Genomic DNA, 5366 nt, shown 5'->3' with positions numbered 1-5366 from the left:
CACCTTCAGCATGCAGGTGTCTTAGCAAGTCAGCCATGATACCTGTTCCTAGCATGGTGACACCAGTGTGGTGGACCAGGACTGTGTCCTGCACAGGTGAGATGGTCGAGGTTTCTATGTACAAAACTGAAGCAGAAAACCATGGAGCTAATATAAGTCTGAGGCAAGAATCTGAAAGTGTTTGGCAGCCCCTGCCATGTGAAAGCAAACAGCTGCTTCCATTGGGATGAAGCACTGTCCACATTAATAAGGACATATCAGGGGCTATGGAAGGGACAACATCTGTAAAAGCAGATGCAATTTAAGTCACTGTCATTCCATTTTCTCAGTTCTTCTAAACTGTGCATCAGCCAAATCATCATATAAACAACAATGTGACAGAAATCATCACTTGTGTAACTTTGAGGTTTTTGATGGTGGCACTAATTTGCTACCATTCTCCCATGGTTACAGTATTACTCTTTGGTTTGGTTAAAAAAAAAAAAAGGAGGGGGGATGGGGGAGGTCTGGGTTTTCCACCTTTAATAGCTCTCACTGCATGGATTAGAGATCCAGAGTAAAGATTCTGCCAATTTCTAAGTATATCAGTTTCAATAATAAATTCAGGAACTTGGGAAATAGTTGCCAGGTTCAAAATACCTTATCCCATAGGTTTTTTAATTCTATGGTTTCAGAAGACTTTTGCCAAGATGGAGGTATAGGTGGAAACACTGTGCCTTCTTCCACAACCAAGTTTGAATACAACAAAGGTTTGGTGAACAAAGACGCAGCCAAAGAACAGAAAATTGAACTATACGGAAGTCCGACAACAACAAATTGTTCAACCAGGAAAGGTAAGAGGGGTGGAGCCTGCAGCGGAGCAGGGTCGGGCAGGAAAGATCCCCTGACCCAGGCACGCTGGCAGCCGGGGTAGCAGCGCAGACCCAGTGAGGGTGCGGGGCAGGCTGACCACAGTCACACGTCAGCGCACAGATAAACCAGCAGCAGAGTGAGCGGTGAGAGGAACCACGCAGGCCCCAGCAAACCCAGTGAGTGTGCAGGGCTGCAGGCTAATCACATCACACATTCTCGAGCAGTGGGACGGACCACGCGGCCCTGGTGGCGGGAGGCAGCAGAGGGGACCGCCAGTGGTTTCCTTTGACCACGCCCCCACAAACAGCATCACAACTCAGTGACTGAGTTGCCCCGCCCTGGTGAACACCTAGGGCTCTGCTCCTCATACATAATAGGTACCAACAGTCTAAAATATGGCTCAAGAAGAACTCAAAGCCCCAGAACTGATAACTCTAAGCGACCGAGAAATAGCGAACCTCTCAGATGCACAGTTCAAAATACTGGTGATCAGGATGCTCACAGAACTGGTTGATTTTAGTCACAAATTAGAGGAACATAGGAAGGTTAAACTAATTGAAATGAAGGGAGATGCACAGGAAACCAATAGTGATGGAAAGGAAACTGGGACTCAGATCAATGGAGTGGACCAGAAGAAAGAAAGAAACATCCAACCAGAAAAGAATGAAGAAACAAGAATTCAAAAAAAATGAGGAGAGGCTTAGGAACCCCCAGGACATCTTTAAACATTCCAACATCCAAATTACAGGGGTACCAGAAGGGGAAGAGGAACAGCCATGAGTAGAAAACTTATTTGAACAAATAATAAAGGAGAACTTCCCCAGTCTGGCAAAGGAAATAGACTTCCAGGAAATCCAGGAAGCTCAGAGAGTGCCAAAGAAGTTGGACCAAAGAAGGAACACACCAAGGCACATCATAATTACATTAGCCAAGATTCAAATGAAGGAGAGAATTCTTGAAGCAGCAGGAGATAAGGGGACAGTCACCTACAAAAGAGTTTCCATCAGACTGTCAGCTGATTTCTCAAAAGAGACCTTATAGGCAAGAAGGGGCTGGAAAGAAGTATTCCAAGTCATGAAATCCAAAGACCTACATCCAAGATTGCTTTATCCAGCAAAGCTTTCATTTAGAATGAAAGGACAGATAAAGTGCTTCTCTGATAAGATCAAATTTAAGGAGTTTATCATCACCAAGCCCTTATTATATGAAATGTTAAAGGGACTTATCTAAGAAAAAGAAGATGAAAAATATGAACAGCGAAAGGACAGCAAACTCACAGTTATTAACCACCACACCTAAAACAAACGCAAACCAAGAGGACAGCTAGATCAGGAGTGGAACCATAGNTAGCTACTGGGGGGTGGGAGGTGGAGAAGGGGAGAGAAGGCACAGAAAATAGCATAGATGGTAGGTAGAAAATAGATGGGGGAGGGCAAGAATAGTTGTGGAAATATAGAATTTAAAGAACTTGAGACACGTGGTTATAAACTAAGGGGGGGAGAATGGTGGGGGAGGGAGTGTGCAGGTGGAGGGAAATGAAGGGGGGAATAGAACAACTGTAATGGTATAATCAATAAAATATATTTAAAAAATAAAAAATAAAAAATAAAAACATTGATCAAGTAAAATAAATAAATAAATAAATAAATAAATAAATAAATACTCTTCATTTCTTTAATGTTTAGTGATACAAAGAACTCTATTTAGGTTTTCCTTCCTCACCCCAAGTATCTCTGAATGTCCTTAAAGTTCAAGTCCCAATGTGCCTACAATGAGATAGATATGATCAGAGCACCATTTGTTCTCCTTACTCTCCCACCTGACTCCCCACCCTCACTGATAGACCACAGTAACTGTTAAGCTCTTGGTATTTTCCTTTTTGTCAGCATGTAGTTACTTAGTCAGAGCCCACCAGTCTCTTTGGCGAAGGCTTGGAGCCAGAGTCAGTTCACCCTTGTGGTGCCATTGCTTCGCTCCCCTTCGAAGGCTCCAGCTTCCGCTCCATTCTGGATCCGCGAATTGACTCAGATCGGGCACTGGCAGTGGGCCTGACTCTCTGGAGCAGTGGCTCAAGGTAGGGCTCCACGTGCTAAACCCAGACTGGTTTTTGTTGTTGTCATTGTCGCCAGTGTTGTACAAATGAAATACAACCACAATGAGTTGCCCAGTTTACGTCTGATCATGAGGAAAGAGTTACGTAACTAACCTGCACCATACCATGGAACACGGTCTTCAGAATGAGGTGTATCTAAGTAGACTGACAGGTAAGATTCCCTAAAATACATTGGGGTGCAAAATAAAAGTTGCAAACAAATTCAAAATGTTACCGTTTATATAAAACACACAGAGACCAAAACACCACATATTTGCTTATATACATGTTTGTCCATAAATGCACAGATGAAGTTCTCCAAGGGTCCATACCAAACTGGCAATAGTTGTTACATACAGGGGCAGTTATGGGATTGGGGGTGTTGGGAGTAGTAAAGGGAGGCTTTGATTTTTTTTACTCTTTATGCTTACATTTTTGTCAAAGTGTTTCAAAATTGGTTCATAGAACATTAAGAAATAACACCTTTTAATCCGGAAGCCTAAGGAAAGGGGGTGGTAAGACTGTACCTCTGTCTCTCCCTTTGCCCAATTACAATCTGTTGTGCTTTTCCTTTCTTCTCATAATGCTTGTAAATACACATTCTATTCCTATAATATGATATTTATTTCATTATAATTACTGTATTTGAATTTGTCCCATGTCAGCCGTCCTTCTAGACCATGTTCCTGGTGGGCAGAGGGCCGGGTATCAGCCATTCTCATCACAATGCAGTTCTCCATCTCCAGCCAAGTTTTGCACCAGAAGGTCCTCACTCGTGTGCTGAATTCAACTGAAATTAAAAAGATGGGAAAGGTTGTCATATAGAAATGTTTATACACGTGACTCTGTTTTTATGTAATCCTGCATGGAATGATCAATGGCAGGTCAGCCACTGAGACGACCTCCCACAGAATATTTACTCTTCCTCTCTAGAAAGAAGGCCCTCCTCCAGAAGGGGCTAGGGTCCTAATTGTTTAAGCCCACCCGTGCTCTCTTTTTCTGCCAGACTCTCCACATACCCATGCCTGTAATTCTCTAGGGTGATTTCCCAGCAGTGAATTTGCTGGGTCAGACACAGAATTCCCATTCTCACCAGCACTGTGTGTTATCCACCTTTGTCAGTCAGCTTGATAAAATATGGCACCTTTTTAAGGTACATTTGATTTTCTATTCTTCTGCCTTGTCTCCCTCCCTTGCCTCCCTCACCCACGTGACTTTAAGCATCCCTAGAGTCAACAGCTTCCTGATTTTAATCTTTTCTCATGTTAACCCAATGAAATGAACAGGTAATCATCTTAAGTCATCCAGGGTTATGCTTGTTCATGTGGGGAAGAGGCCAGAGTCAGATCAAGGAGGGCCTGCCTCCAACTTCATGGGCCGTTAGCCCAACAAGGGCAAGGGTACCTGAGGCAATTAGTTGGGAAGTACTTCACCTGCCCTAGTTAACTCCAGCTCAGTCTTCAGATCTCACTTCAAAAGGCAATTCCTCAGGTGACCCTTTGCTAACCCCCAGCTGAACTCAGGTTGCCCTGTTCTTTGCTCTAATAACTATTAAAGAATTGTATACTTATGTTATTAATATCTGTAATGTATATAAGGAGAGGGGACTAGTTTTTGTTGTTGTTTTGTTTGGCTTATCGTCTCTTATCACAGGACTTAGCACTTAGTAGGACCTCAATAGTATTTTGTGAAGTGAATCAAAGAAAACCATGAATTGGTAATTTTGCGTGTCATCCTTGCGCAGGGGCCATGCTAATATTCTCTGTATCGTCCCAATTTGAGTACATGTGCTGCCGAAGCGAGCACTGAACTGGTAATTTTAAATGAAATCACCCTAGCACATTAGAAGCACCCATAAAGTTGTTGTTGTTGTTTTAACTCTGTGGCGGTCACGGTCAAAAAAATTACAATTGACTATCAAATATCACACACCTTTATGAAACACATGCTATAACAAAACTGACAACTTAAACACTATGGCTTAATATTAGTCAGGTACAAACGTGCAGCTAGCCATGACCTTGACCCTGTGCACCCAATATATGTAACAATACTTAAGCACTACCAATGCCCATACCTACCACAGATCTTTTATTTAAAAAGGATTTCATTTTTAGAGCAGTTTTAGGTTTTCAGCAAAAATAAGAGGAAGGTACAGAGATATCTCAATTACCATTTCACATGTATATAAGCATATATAATATACATTAGCATCATAATCAAATACATTATTGTTACTAGTATTTTGAATAAGCTTTTATTTGTTAGATCAAGAATAAGAAAAATAAAAGTTTTTATTTGACCTTCACTTAATTTTTCTTTGATACTCTTTCATTCTTAATTTAGTTCCAAGTTTCTGACCTGTATTATTTTCATTCTTGCTAAAGAACTTCTAAACTTTTCTTGCAAGGCAGTTCTACTG

General features: G+C 41.7%; 1 non-coding gene across 1 annotated transcript; it reads right to left on the bottom strand.

Moving 5' to 3' along the window:
- Positions 1-4643: 4643 nt before the first annotated feature.
- Positions 4644-4750, bottom strand: LOC118992698 (U6 spliceosomal RNA). Its single transcript, XR_005067699.1, has one exon. It is a non-coding gene; the product is annotated as a U6 spliceosomal RNA (small nuclear RNA).
- Between the last annotated feature and the right edge of the window lie 616 nt (positions 4751-5366).

The sequence above is a fragment of the Sturnira hondurensis genome, unplaced genomic scaffold, assembly GCF_014824575.4.
Source record: "Sturnira hondurensis isolate 20B ecotype Veracruz unplaced genomic scaffold, ASM1482457v3 Scaffold0008196, whole genome shotgun sequence".
NCBI classification, from domain to species: domain Eukaryota; kingdom Metazoa; phylum Chordata; class Mammalia; order Chiroptera; family Phyllostomidae; genus Sturnira; species Sturnira hondurensis.
This window is presented reverse-complemented; position numbering and strand designations above follow the sequence as displayed.